General features: G+C 35.3%; 1 protein-coding gene across 6 annotated transcripts in view; it reads right to left on the reverse strand.

Moving 5' to 3' along the window:
• CSNK2A2IP (casein kinase 2 subunit alpha' interacting protein) overlaps positions 1-16,084 on the reverse strand; it is a 124,562-nt gene that overhangs the window by 24,182 nt on the left and 84,296 nt on the right. For 5 of the 6 annotated variants that reach the window (XM_081550781.1, XM_081550789.1, XM_081550797.1 and 2 more), the window contains one exon: positions 13,234-13,395. The exons of the other annotated variant lie outside the window; for it this stretch is intronic. The gene's annotated coding sequence lies outside the window, so the exon portion shown is untranslated. The remainder of the gene's footprint in view (positions 1-13,233; positions 13,396-16,084) is intronic. 6 annotated transcript variants of the gene reach the window in all.

Raw genomic sequence — 16,084 nt, forward strand, 5'->3', positions numbered from 1 at the left:
ATCAAAGCAACCTACAAAAAAATGTAGTAACTATTATATAGGACTGTCTCTTATCAGTTATTTGTTTCCTTCTGTTAGACTCAGCATTACTTTATACAGACCTCAAAATAAGTTCTATAAAAAAAAAAGAAAGCAGCATAGAAACTGCCAAAGAAAATTTGTCACTTGCCATCTACTTCTACAAAGATTAAATCATGTGCTGCTGTTGGTGCTGACCTACAACACAGCCTGAAAGGAGTTCACAGTGGAGATCAGGAATGAGGCGCTGTGTGCTCTGGGAAAACCTGGAAGAACATGTCTTCACAGACACATTTTCAGAAGATTTTATGAGCCCAAATTCTTGCATCTTCTCATATCTAGAAAAACACTAAAATCATTAGTGGACACAACTGCTCCTCATGACTAGCAGCAACCTTCTCAGGACTAGCAGCAAGTCTCTGCCAAAATGTGTCTTTGACTGTGTGTATCCCCCTTCACCAAAATCACAGGTATCCTGACCATGCCCTCCGCCCCTAGCTCTTCAGAACATTTCCTCAGACCTATCTGAGATGCTATTTCGCAGACTATAGTCTTCATTTTGCCCCAAATAAAACTTAACTCATAGCTCTTACGCTGTGCAATTTTTTTTCAGTCAACAAAACATGCAGCACATTGTGTATTCAACATATCAATAAGACATCACATTATTCAAACAACTCATGTGCAGTAATGCTGGTATCAACAAGGCAGTAAATGGCAAAGAGGTGCGGGACATGTGAGTTATAGAAGTTGGAGAAGGTCAAAAGGTAGAAGGTAGAAAAACGTTAGAAGAGATTTAATGAGAAAGATGCCATCTTGGGGAAAGATCTTTAACAAGACCCAATTTCAAAAGCCAGAATGCTGGAGAGTGAAGCAGAAAAGAGAGAAAATTATGACCATATTCAGGGAATTTGAAGTAATTGAAGCAGGTTGAAGAAGAGATGATACTGTGGGAGTGGTGAGACAGGAATTTGGAGCAACAGTATGTGTGTGTGTGTGTGTGTGTGTGTGTGTGTGTGTGTGTGTGCGTGTGCGCGCGCGCGCGCGCGCGCACGCTTAGCCGCTGAGTCGTGTCCAACTCTTTGTGATCCCATGAACTATAGCCCGCCAGGCTCCTCTGTCTATGGGATTTTCCCAGCAAAATACTGAGGTGGCTTGCCATTTCCTTCTCCAGGGGATCTTCCTTACCTAAGGATCTATCCCTAGTCTCCAATGTCTCCTGCACTGACAGCCAGATTCTTTACCCCTGAGCCACCTAGGGAGCCCAGCACAATAGAGAGAGGAATGTGAATGTACAGATGATCAGTTTATGTTACCCATTAGCCAGTGGGAAGCTAGCAAAAGTTTCAAAGAAGTTGACAACAAACACACTTTTGGGATAATCTGATAGCAGTTTGTAGATTTTCAGTAGAATTCATTTAAAAAGTTGTTGCAAACATCTAGCTATGAAGTAGAGAAAAATACTAGGTCAGAATTAATAAGAACATGGATTAGGAAATTAGTCGCATCTGGTTTCTACAATTTACTGTGTGTTTTGAACAATTTTCTTAGCGTTTGTAATTTTTTTTTCCAGATTCCACCTTTGTAATCTAAGAAGGATTAATAGGAAACTCGGTGTTGCTTGCAGGAGAAGTGAAATGGAACAACATATTTATCTTAGGACATAGAAAATAGAAAGGATTCAGTAAGTGTTAAACATTACTGAGATTGACATTATTAAAGAAGTAATAGTGATAGCCCATTTTTAATACTAATCTGAGATAGATGAATAATAAAGCAGTCCTTGATAACAGTGATTGGACTTGATTTTGTTTTTATGCCAAAATTCTTGCAATATTTTCATATTTCTGATATTAGGAAATTATTTTGAGTTATAAAAATTGCTAATTCACACATTTTATGTAATATAATATATAGCATGTATATATTATGAGATCAGATTGAAAGTGTTTAAGAATAGCTTTGTAATAATATTATGATTTTATGATTAAAGTGTCCCTTTATGGCCCATAATCATGAAGGCCTTGCACAATTTTCTAGTTCCTGCTAAACTCCGGTCGAACTTGAAATATAGTTTCTTCCATTTAACTGAGAGCAGTATGCCATGAATTCTGAAACATATGCCACTAATTGAGCAAGACCATTAATGGGATTTGAATTTGTTCTCTGTTAATGGCCCTCCAATAAGATAAATTCCTAAGTTTCCTCAAAGCAGGCCATGATCTTGGAAGAGATAGATAGAAAGCAGGGGGAGACTCCAGTACTATTAGCATTAAATTACTTAGATACCAAATGGAAAGATGGAAAATGAAATGTGTATGAAAATAACTAAACATGGCATTTACTTGAAATTTTGAAAAAGGATATTTAGGGCCTGAGAATGAAAAGGCACTGATCATTTTTTTGCTCTAATGAATAGTACATTTACTGAATTAAGCAGTAGATTTCAAGTAAATAAAGACTAGCTCAAATTTTACTTTCAAGTATATGGGACTTCATTCCAACCCAGAGTAAATTTTTCCTGATCATGAACACTAAGAATTTTGACTGGAAGACAGTGTTACTCACACTTTTCTGTTAAAAATGCTGTAAACACACACACACACACACACACATTCACACAATTACAAACAGATTTGTCCCCAAATTTGAAGTACTGACCATTCTATGAAGTTAATCTTTCCAGTATAACAATAGTATACCATGAAGTCTAGTGGTTTTTCTTTTTTGTTGTTGTTGCAATGCAACAGGTACCTATCCAGAAAACTAACTGACTCACCAAAATTCCACGTGCTATCAGTACATGTGAGGATTTTCCTTCCTCCTGAATAATCAGATAGCATTCTCAGGATAGCTCATCAGCTTCAAACACCCAATGTTGTTTTAATTATTTTAATTATGAACTTATGTAGAATTTCTTTTCTTTTAAAAGTTTGTACACTTTTGTATTTTATAATTAAATTTAGAGTTGGTTTAAATTTCATGAAAGGATTGTGTTTAATGAGAAAGCCATCCTGTTAGCATGATATAATTCAACCATCAGTTTGACAATGAACTGTGGCCTGAAGTGCTTTTTAGGATCAAAGATGTTTTTTAAGAAAAAAAAAAGCTCATTTATATCTTTTTTCAATTTGTGTCAGCTTCTCTGAATCCTAAAGTTATTTTGGTAGTATGTCACTAGATCTATTTTGGAATCTCCCTTAATGGGCTTGATTTTTAAAATTTTATTTAATCCAGTGTTTCAGTGCAGAAAACCTGATTAACCTTTCATCTTTTCAAATGTTACCACTTAAAAATTCACAAAATATCTGGCATCTGGTAATGAATATTACATCAAGTGTTTATAAGTTTTAAATATAATACGTTCCACCTTGCTAATTTGGATGAAGTAATCCAGATTTTAAGGAATATTTTGCAGTAAATATGACTGCCTTATTTTGCATTTCCTTCCTTTCTCTTCTGTTTTTCCATTTTTTTCCTCTTTCACATTTTCCCTGATATATACATAATTGCACATTAAAACTTGACTCAAGACATTCATTAATTATAAGTTTCAAGATGTCCTGTGGATTTGGACCTACAATTTATATGAACCGGATTTTTTAGTGCAGCCATTTGGTGAAGAGAATATCCACATTAAGTTACTACAAATCCTAACATGTGATAATACAGTTTAGGCTATCTATACAGTACCATATGTGCCTTGAGAATGTTCAATTAGAATGGTTTTAAGGGTTGTAAGTAAGTGAAAACCCAACTTGCCTGGTTAGCAATGAGAAAATATTTCATATGGGTAGTGGATAGGGTAGTGGATTCCAAGTGAAGGTAACCACTGAACCCTCTCTGAAATTCTCTGATATGACTTTGCCTTCCTCCCAGTATTAGTTTACCCTCAGTCTAGTAGTCGGATGATTTCATACTATAATTATTAGCATCTCACCCAAATACACTTGGAAACATTCAGAGACAGTTAAAAGACTATTTTCCTTTTATTTCTCTTTCCATAAAAATCATTAAATTCTTCCCAGAAGCTCATCAATGAACTTCATCTCACATCCTACTGGCCAGAATCAGATTACTTGCCCACTCTTACATATAAATTTTTGTCCAGAGAGCTAGGATTACCAAACGAGGGTTATCTATTCAACTTCTAGGCCCTGATGTAGAGGATAAAATCAGTTGTGTTACTTGGTTGGACACACAAGGGATGGATACTTCAATGATATTGGGAATATTCAACAATATTCAACAATAGTCATTTAGGAAGGGTGAAATAGGATGGAATGAATATTTTAGGCAAAAAGTAGAACCCACTTGCAATTCTGATTTTTGAGGTGAAAATTCTTACTCATTAACCTCCAGGATCTGATCTGTAAGATCACATCTGAGATAGAACACAAGAATCCTAAGAGCACTTTTCCTTGTAGGTGGAGTTGATGACATAGAATTTACCTTAAGCATTGAACTTCTGAGGCTATTATCAGTCAGATTTGAGATTTCTTTGGAAACACAGAAAACTTTAGCAGGTTTTTAGTCTTCCAATAACTCTTGGAACTGCCATTATAATTTTTAGGAGCATTGTCTTGACAAAAGAGACATATATGTATATATATATATATACATACACACACATACACACACATACATATGGCAGTTTTTCTTGTTCTGTAGAAACAATATCCTCTCAAATTTCTCATGAGAATAGCTAATACTAGTTAGAAGTGCAGTGCTGAGCAGTTGAATCCCTCTGTCTTTCATTGAAAAGTGAAGCATAAGAATGACTTCATGATCACATTCCAACACTGATTCTGATTCAGTAAGTCTGAAGCTGGACCAGAGCATCTGTCTTTTTATCTAGCTCTTAGCTTTTCTTGATGCTGTTGGTCCCTGGATCACATGTTAAGTAGAAAAGCTATAAAGTAGTCAATCTTCCTAGTACTTACACGGACACTTAACATAGACACTTAAAAAGTTCTTTTAACTCTGGCTACTAGGGTAACTTTTACGACTTTTCTGGTTGTTGTTCAGTCACCCAGTCATGTCCAACTCTGCAATCCCATGTACTGCAGCACGCCAGGCCTCCCTGTCCCTCGGAATCTCCTAAAGTTTGCCCAAGTTCATGTCCATTGCATCAGTGATGCCATCCAGCCATCTCATCCTCTGATGCCCTCTTCTCCTTCTGCCCTCAACCTTTCCCAGCATTAGGGTCTTTTCCCAATGAGTCAACTGTTCACATCAGGTGGCCAAAGCATTGGAGCTTCAGCTTCAGCAGCAGTCCTTCCAAAGAGTATTCAGGGTTGATTTCCTTTACGATTAACTGGTTGGATCTCCTTACTTTCCAAGGGACTCTCAAGAGTCTTCCCCAGCACCACAATTAGAAACTATCAATTCTGTATTCTGCCTTCTTTATTGTCCAATTCTCACATCCAAACATGAATACCAGAAAGACCACAGCCTTGACTACACAGACCTTTGTTGGCAAAGTGATGGCTTTGCTTTCTAACACACTGTCTAGATTTGTCATAGCCTTCCTGTCAAGAAGCAACTGTCTTCTAATTTCATGGTTGCGATCACCATCTGCAGTGATTTTAGAGCCCAAGAAGAGGAAATCTGTCACTGCTTCCACCCTGTCTCCTATTTGCCATGAAGTGATGGGGCTGGATGCCATGATCTTAGTTTTTTTAATTTAGTTTTAAGCCAGCTTTTTCATTCTCCTCCTTCACCCTCATCAAGAGGCTCTTTAGTTCCTCTTCGCTTTCTGCCATTAGAGTGGTATCATTCACATATCCTGCATTGTAGGTGGATTTTTTACTATCTGAACTACCAGAGAAGCCCCTAACAAATATACAGTGATCTTAATTCAAAAAAGCATAAGCAAGATTTTAAATATTCATAGTTTTCAGAATTTTCATAAATATTAAGAAACAACACCTCAGAAATTCTTTTGCAGTTTTTTTTTTTTTTGAGACAAAGACTATTTTCACTTAAAAGAAGGTGTCTGTTATGTGAAAATATTTGGAGTGTTTATTACAAAACTTTAGTACATGTATTCTTTGTTCTTTTGCAACAGCTAGCAAATTTCCCGCAAGCATGTATGTAGAATAAATGAATGATAATTGCTTAACTTCTCAAAATTGCAGCTTCTTCAATGAGTAAAATCAAGATAGTTAAATCTTGCCTATCATCTTATACCAACATGTAACATAACAAAAAGAATCCAAGTCTGGAGGTCAGAAGCTTGGAGTTCTACCAAGTAATCTTGGTGGAAAAGCAAACTCTCTCCAGACATCTGTGAAATACAGATAATAATGTTCTTAATATTCAATTAGATGAGGAATATGTCAATATGTTGAAAAACTGAAAGTATTATACAAATGCTTGTTACATTACTACTACTACTCCCACTAGTAGTACCACTACTGTACTTGTATTAGTGACATTTTGGAGCAATTAAACAATTTTAGGGGCTTCCCTGGTGGCTCAGACGGTAAAGAATCTGCCTGCAATGTGGAAGAGCCAGGTTTGATCCCTGGGTCAGGAAGATCCCCTGGAGAAGAAAATGGCAACCGACTCCAGTATTCTTGCCTGGAGAATTCCATAGACAGAGGAGCCCTGCGGGCTACAGTCCATGGGGTCACAAAGGGTTGGATATGACTGAGGAACTAACACACATACAAACATACAAACAAGTTTAGTTATGTTTGGTCACCTAGACCACTCAACATAGGTACAACACTGTAGAGAAAAGATATTTTCTACTGTCAAGTTTGCATATTATTATAGGATGATCAGAAAAATAGTTCACTGAATAAAATTAATCTCAATTTATATAATTGGATATAATACTGCTGCTACTGCTAAGTCGCTTCAGTCGTGTCCAACTCTTCAGTCGCGACCCCATAGATGGCAGCCCACCATGCTCTGCTGTCCCTGGGATTCTCCAGGCAAGAACACTGGAGCGGGTTGCCATTTCCTTCTCCAATGCGTGAAAGTGAAAGTGAAGTCGGATATAATATGGGCGACATAAATATCTAAGAGTAGAATTTAAAGAACCAAATTATAACATTTTAATTAACTACAACTATTTTCGTTACTTATTTCAGTTTGGCAGACTTAACATTTAGAAAGAAAAGATCATATCTTACTTTTCTTTTAAGCCATCTTGATGCAAAAAAGAGAAAAAAGATGATTACTGAGAATATTAAATGTCATGGACACCCACTTACATCTGATTTAAACAGCATTTATAAGTATTCTCAAGTATAAATCACTCTATCATGTATGTTTTAATCTCCAGAAAATGAGAATTTTCTTAATTAATTATACAATATGTAAAATTATTTAGGAGAATAATTTTGGAACTAACTAGTGTAGCCTCTCTGAAATGAATAGTGATGAGCCTCTGTGTATACAAATTTTCATAAGAAGATTTTATCTTTAGATTAATTATAAGAGAAAATTAAAAACATAACATGCATTTGACTTTCCCAAATCTTCACTGTTTACCTCTTTGAGCTCATTTCTCAAGTTGAAAACATTTTTCAGTTTTTTATGTAATCTTCTCTTTAAAATGTTATATCACTATCCTTCCTTAAGTTTATGTGACAGGATTTTCACATGCAGCAAAAGTTTTGTTAAAGGTTGTGGTTGGAAGTAAATAATTCATAAAGGCATAACCAATAAACACTAAATATTACTTTTTCATACATTAAGTCAGGGAAGCCATGTTTTAATAAACACATGTTCCTGAATTCACCTTCTTTCATTGATAAGACTTAAAATAAAAATATTAAAACTTAATCAACACTTATTTTGTATGTAGTGATCTGTCCATGAACAAACCAATGATAGAATTTTGCATATTTTCAGAAAATGACATTAAGGGAGTGATGGAAGTTCTCCTAGTGATGTTGTGACATATTATATTTTTATTCTCTAAAACATGTATCACTAACTAATATTGAAGTTTTAGTAAATTTTAAAAACTGTCTCCCTCAAGTATAACTTCCTTTTGAGTTGCCCTCAGATACTTTGAGGAGAAGTAAAATATTAAGTTAGTACAAGGTCTTATTAAACTCAACAGTGAAGTCACCTCCATCTTACAACTGATCTGACTCAAGCTCATCAACACTGTACACAAAGCTCGTCAGAGTTATTTCTATGGAATTCCGTCATGTGAACATGTCCGCCATGTGAACATGTAGTCCAACTAATGCTATGACAATTTAACAAAGAGACAAATATTTCAGAGCACAGTCTTTTTCAAGGATTATAAACTCAGCAAACAGACATTTACTCAATTAAACAATGTGAAGTTCACTTAACAGGAAAATTTAGGTCTGGAACTAAGTTTGGAAGAAGGGACAGGTAAGGCTGAAATTATCTGCATAATGGATGAGTATGAATTTAAAGGATGAGTTAGATGAATATACTAGAGTTGAAATGGGGAGAAAAGGACCATCAAGATGATAACAGTAGCCAGGCTGCCTATATTATTAAAGTCAATGAGAAGTCCCTTATAATAAGGAGCAAAAAGATGTTAACAATGAAGATTCTAGCATGTGATTTTAAGTTTTTTGCTTGTTTCTTGCTAGAAATTATGTGTATAATCCTTTTCCCTAAGAAGAAATACAAGTTCTATATAATAGATGTGAAGATTCATTTTTACCCACTCCAGTATTCTTGCCTGGAAAATCCCAAGAACAGAGGAGCCTGGGAGGCTACAGTGCATGGGGACAGAAATTCTCCCAGCATTATTGCTGCCTAGCCAGTTACCTCGGTTCTCTGTGCCTTGGTTTCCTCATATGTACAAGTGATAATAAGAGCAATTGTTTCAGAGTTGTGAGGTGCAATGAGTTACATTAATATTCCCTGGAGAAGGGAATGGCTACCCACTCCAGTATTCTTGTCTAGAGAATTCCATGGACAGAGGAGCCTGGTGGGCCCCCATCCATGGGATTGTAAAGAGTCGGACATGACTGAGTGACAAGATTCATTTTTATAGTGATTAGATCAAAGGAAGAGAAGATAGGTAGAATATAAGCCACAAAGTAAAATTTACAAGATACTAGCAAAAAACAAGAATTTGGAGGAGGTGGGAAATAAAAATTAGAAGTGACTATGACAAAAACCCCTTTAAAAGTTCCTGGGATGTTTCACAGGGAAATGAGAGTTTATGGGAAGTTTATATGGAACATAAGTAGTGTGATTACTCAACTGAATTTTCAGTCCAAATCCAACATCATATTTTGAGAATATGAAATACCTTCCAGAATTAATTCAATTCTTTATTGTGACAGAGAAACAAGAATCAACAAAAATAAATCTTTAACATTGTCTGGAGGCTCAAGACAGTGCTATAAATAAACAAAGAATTCAGAAATCCAAGAGAAGGAAAACTGTCTCTATTTGCCAAACACATAATTCTTTATACAGAAAATCTCAAGCAATCCACAAAAAACTACTAGAAACTAATAAACAAGTATAAAAAGGACAAAGGATGGAGAATCAATAAAAAATCAATTTTACTTTTATATTCCAGTGATGAATAATCAGGAAATGAAATTAAGAAACAATTTCATCAGCAATAGCATCAAAAGGAATAAAATATGTAGGAATCAATCAGACAGGAAATGGGTAAGAACTGTACACTGAGAAGTACAAAACATTAATAGGAAAGTTAAAGATCAAAATGAATAGAGACATATTTCATGTTCATGGATTTAAAGGCTCCATATTCATTTTCAAGATGGCTGTTCCCTCCAATTGATCTACAAGACCAATGCAATTCCTATTACCTCTTCCTTATTTCCTACTGAAACATTGAGTTCAAAATTTGTTAAAAGAGTTTTCTCCCCTGTGTGTGTTATTCTCAGTTCTGCTGAGAGGGCCTCTCTCATTGCCTGGTGAAGTCTTGGCTCTTCTTTTAGCAGCTACAGCTGATATACTGCATCATCATCTCAAAGATGCATTATTCTAAGGAAAATTCTTCTCATTTGACATGTCCAGAGTATAAGGGGTCAGATGGACAGGTAAAATTATTTTAGCCCTAGCTTCAAGAATACAAAACTAAAACAACATAAGTACTTAACAATAATAATACAATTTTACTATACCAGCTCATGTATCCCTTACAAACTATGATTTCCCAAGGCAAGACAGGATTTCCAGCTCTAGTTATCCATTAAAATCCACAAGTACAGCACCCTAACCAGTCAGATAATAGTAAGAGCAGTTTAAAGTTTTCCAGGAGAAAGAATGAGGGGCAGGACTAAGGAGGGGGAAACAACAGAGCAAAAATTTAAAAATAATTTCAATTGCAGCTTCACCAAAATGCTGGTAAGGTTAAAACTCACTTGAAAGAAATATCCCAGTGGGAGGTTACTTGTGACATGATCTTTCTAGATGCTGAGGGGAAAAAACTTTAAACATTTTCCACTTTCAAAGAGTGACATGAAAAACATACCATATTTATGGGAGAGAAAACAAGGAGTGTAAGGTATAAAAGTACATGGAGACCTTGTTAGATTTTTGTATCATAAGTGCCTCAGATTCTTATATATAAAATGGGATTCTCATCTATAAAATGGGATTCTCCTGTGCTGAAAGAATCTGTTTCGCTGCAGGGGTTCTTTTTCATCTACTCCGTGCTGCCAAACTTAGTCCCCTGATCTGCTACACAGCCCCTCAGATCTGTGCAATGAGGCAAAGTGAACCTCTAATGTCTTGTACTATGATTGCAACTTGCAAGAAAGAGGCCAAAGCAACAGGGAGTAGACAAAAGGGTACCTACTCATCAGTCTCTGTTCCTCCTGCTCCTTAACGTAGAGAAACCCTTTCTACATTTTTCTGGATAAACATAAATTGTGTTTATATTTTCTGTGACTATTACAATAGCTACTACATAGGGACAAAGAATGAAAAAGATACATGAATAAAGGTGTTCATCTATGAATCACTGTAACAATAGTTTTCTAAGGATTGCTCAATTTGAGGCTGGGATCCAAAACTCTAGGCATACTACACAACAAGAAAACTCTAAAAAGTGGATTGAGTTGTACACCTACATGTATCAACCCCTAGAGAATATCACAGATATGCATCAAAGCTCTTCACGAGCTGGAAGGATGAGGAGTTAAGTGGACTATCTCAAAATACATATTCTCTTGTTTAATATTCATTTTCTTCAGAAAAGCAAAACAATAACCATTAGTGTGGAATCTCATTCTTATTTCTAGCACAAAAGAAATCAAGAAAGAAAATATGATCATAAGATGAAAATATTATATGAAAAAGGTAAATGTTTTTAAAAGCAACAGAGTTTCTTTTTGTAGAAGAAATCTGAGTGGGTGAATCAAAGAATGACTGCTCACCAGGATATCTTATACTTTATTAAAGCAGTTTGTTTTCCTATTAGGAGAATGAAAATAAATATATTTCAGAATTTTTCAAATTAATGATGAGACCATTCTGTGAGAAAAGGTGATGCTATGGATAGTTACATGTGTTTCTTCCTATCCATTCTAATTTTTGTAGTAAAATATATAAAGTCCTCAAATAGAAAACTAAATACTGCCAACAATTATTTTGGACCACAAGTATTAGACCTGTTACTCCATTTCAAGATTCTTCTACAAGTGATATCTTGAAGATTAACAAGAAAACTGCTTTTCAAATGTTTGAATTTGTTCAACAAATAATTATTGAACACCTACTCAACTGAGTTGAAGATAATAAGTGTTACATATCAGAAAATAAGCAGAACCAGGCAGACACAATCCCCTGCTCTCAAGGTGTTTACTGCCTAAACTAATCATCCACCTCTATCTAAAACTAAATCCAAAAATTTGCATTTCTGTGATACAGGTTCAAAGATAAATGAAACTTTAGTTGTATTTTTTCCTACTGTTTTATTATTTGTTTTAAATTTACTTTCAAATGGATATAATTTCTTATAAATGTTATTTGTGAAAAATATGCCTAATAAACTTTGTTTGTTGCAGCCTGTACTTTGAAAGGAACATAGGTCAGAATTGCTAACTTTTCAGACCTGTGACCTAAAACACACTCCAGGGGCTGTTAGCCTGTAGGATAACTTTCTTGCCTCCATTCATTCAGTAACAGAAGAAGAAAATAAGGGAGGTACAATGGGCCAAATATTTGTTGCTTCTTATATATGTAAATGAAGACAATCTGAAATTCACCTATATCAGATTAACAACTGTTTTTTCTGGAAATATATTTACTTTGTTTTTTCTAACATATCAGTTAATCTAGTAATTTAAATGTTTAATTCCAAGGCTATATTTGTGTTTTTGTTTTGGCTTGCTATATTTTCATAGGACGGTTTCTAGGTCATGGATGTTAGAAAATATTTATTTTCTCTCTCTGCGAAAAAAAATCCTACTGATGGTTCAGTGAGAGTCCATAAAGAATTCTCCTACCAATGCAGAAGTGGGTTCAATTCCTGAGTCAGGAAGATCCCTGGGGAAGGACATGGCAACCCACTCTAGTATTCTTGCCTGGGAAATCCCACGGACAGAGGAACCTGGTGGGCTACAGTCCATGGGGTCACAAAAGAGTCAGACACAACTTAGCAACTAAAACAACAACAAAAACAAAGCCACAAAAGAAAAGGGTCACTAAATGTACATTGTCTTTTAGGAGAGGAGTAAAGAATTGGTTGGATGTTTGTTACTTCGTTTGTTTCTAAGAGAAAGATAATTAACCAAAATATCCTTGTTCTTATTTAAGAATAGAAATCAAAACATTTTTCATTTAGACAAAAAAAGATACACAGGAAGAAAGAAAAATGATAATGACATGAAAAAAAGGGTAATGAAGCAATGTCCAACAGATGAATATATAGAAAGTTAGAGAGAAATGAGAGCTCTGTCCACTGCAGGACCCAGCAGGTCAAAGATACAGATACAAATAGATGGACATAAAGATCCTTATAAATATTTCAAAAGTTAACCCATAGAGAGCCATGCAGAGAAAAGAAACATACATACTAAGACATATGCTCAAGTATAGAAAGAAATAGAAAGAAAAACTCTAAAACCTAATACAGAGACACATATGCTATCAGATAACATTTTACTAACTGATACATTAAATAGCAGATGGATTCTTAGCATTGCTACACTATTACATTTATGTCTTAAATATTGTTGAAATAATATTTACATTTTTTTCCAAGAAAAATATACAGACCCTTTGAATGAAATTGTTTCTAGGATGATTTATGTTAAAAGTTGTCCTTATATCCTTCTAAAGCTTTACAACACCATTAAGGGCAAATCCAGATGGTTTTGGGGAGTCCTGATATGTTGGTAGAGTTCAATTTCTTGATAGAAGGCGAGAAGTGCTGTCTTTCTGTAAAATAAAAAGAATGTTGAAGTACTGAAAATATGAAATAAAGTCAGACAAACTAAACAGAAACTGATTGTAGCAAGAAAACTATTGCTGTATTGGGAGCCAGTGCTGCCTTGTGAAATTACCATGCTCTTTGATAATAGAGAGTTTCCCTACATACACAAAGAAACTGCCTGTGAGAGACCCAGGTTCAGTTCCTTGACCTGGAAGATCCCCTGGAGAAGGGAATGGCTACACTCTCCATTACTCTTGCCTGGAGAATTCCATGGACAGGGAGCCTGGTGGGCTACAAGTCCATGGGGTTGCAAAGAGTCAGACACAACTGAGTGCTAACACTTTCACTTTCACTATATTCACAGGTATCATTAATGTTGGAAGAAGGAACCACGACATGGACACAATGACCTTGGGTATAATTATAAGAAGAGCTTTCCTCATTGATTAAGGATATAAATTTTGGAGATATAAAGAACAGAGTGCAAACAAAGTGAATCTGATGTACACTAAGGAAGAAAGTGAAAAACAATAAAAGCTAAGACACCTTTCTTCTGAGACAAGAGGAAGAAAAAAGCATGATAAATAAATTCTAAATGTATGCTGCACAAATTTCTTCTGCATGTGTTGTCTTTAAATATATTTCCCAGTATTTAAATGCAGGAGTTTTAATAATAATTTTATTTAAAGTATTTTAATCTTTATGTCAGATGTTTTGCATATAACTTTTGTGCCCAACTCCTATTACACAGGTTGGACACTATATAAATCAACAAGAGATCACTTCAGATTGGACCAAACAAACATTTGTTTCATTCATCCCTACAAAGTCACGTAATATTCTTAATTCATCCTTTTTTATCTGTCATATCTATTTGTGTATCATAATTTACATAACATACATTCCCAAGAACATAGTCCTTCATCTGAACTGAATATAACTAAAATACTGTTCTTGCTTTTCCAGAATTCTGTATTTCACTCTCACTCTAAATTATCCGATGTCACCCACATGAAAAAATATCTATTTTCAATTGAACTTTTTTGCTGTAGAATTTTATGAATATTTATTCTCATTCACTTTATAAAAAATAATGAAAAAGCCTAGCTTATTATTATATATACTGTAATCAGTGAATACATAAATCTCATTTCAAATGTCTGAAGAAATGCCTAGAGCTTTCACTTTGGGGCAGATTATAAAGATTACAAATCACATGGCAACTCTAACCCTTTAGTCATGGCTGCTTTGAATGCTGTATTTAGAAAGATCACAATGCTTTATTTAGGCTAATTGGCAATAGACTATTAAGAATGCCTGCCTTGGGTGTGGGATGGGTAGAGTAGCAGTTTCGGCAAGACAGACTAGCCACTTTGTCTTGCAGATAAGTGGTAGCCAGGCATAAGATAAATGGCTATAGTATTAAGCAAACCATTTATTAACCAACAACCATATTTTTGTTACTGAATAAAGCATGACATCTAGTTAGAGACAGGGAGATGAATCTCCATGGTGAAAATGCCTAATTCGAGCTTGGAATCTGCCAAGTAACAGTTTTACATCTATGATGTTCTAAAGTAGACTAGTTACTCCAATCCTTGACTACAAGGTTAGCATCGCCTAAGGAGATATTAAAAAATACCAGTGCCCAAGCTCCATCTCAAGACTAATAATATCAGAACCTCTTTGGGCATGATCAGTATTTTTAAAATATCTTCCAGGTGATTCTAGTGCAGTGGGGGTGGGAGTGGGAGGGCCTTGGTTTTTCCCTCTGCCTTGATCCTTCATAACCACTGTAGAGCCTTCTGGAAAGAGCCTTAGAACATGCTTTCAACCTCTCTAAATGGAATCTTAAACAAGACCATAAGCAGAGCTACCCAGCCTCTGGGATCTGGTACTTGGTGATCTGATGTAGAGCTGATGTAATAACAGAAACAAAGTGCACAATAAATGCAATGGGCTTGAATCATCCCCAAACCATCCCCCACTCCTCACCCCCATCCATAGAAAAACTTCTTCCACAAAACCAGTCTCTGGTGCCAAAAAGAGACAGACACTTTGGGACAGATACTTTAAAGGGTCTGAACTGACACTTAAAGCAAAAGATTTTTTGTTGGTATTTATCTTATTATAGTGATTTATAAAATTATCTTTGCCATTGTTTGCTCCATACTCAAGAGAAAAAAAATTTAAAGCATAAAGAAACAATAAAAATGAACTAAATGAGTAATTTCAAATAACATTAATCTTAGAATTTTACTTCCTTTTCTCATCACTTGCCCTCATGGATTAAGGCTAATCATAACTAGTGAAGTCTGATTTTATGCCAGACTGAATGCTGCTGAAGAGCAGAGGATAAAGGTACCCAAGTGGATGTACACATGTACACACACCCACATACACACACACACTGACCTTGGGTTCCCTATAGACAGTTGGAAGTTGTCAGCGGTAGCATAATGACAGTCCTAATTATTAAAATTACTCTTGTGTGGAGAGTGCTTTAAGAGTAAAATGCCGACAGGCATGCAATATGTTAACTGCATTATGGTCTTTTTCTTTTCTTTTAAAATGAAATTCTTTAGGAAATATTCCACTGGCTTTCATCAAAACATCTCTCACCACCCCAGTGGCACGTACCCTCTCTCTCACACATTCCAAAGGAATTACTGATAAATTCTGATTTCATAACAA

The sequence above is a fragment of the Giraffa tippelskirchi genome, chromosome 2, assembly GCF_054371585.1.
Source record: "Giraffa tippelskirchi isolate mGirTip1 chromosome 2, T2T-mGirTip1v1.2.pri, whole genome shotgun sequence".
NCBI classification, from domain to species: Eukaryota; Metazoa; Chordata; class Mammalia; order Artiodactyla; family Giraffidae; genus Giraffa; species Giraffa tippelskirchi.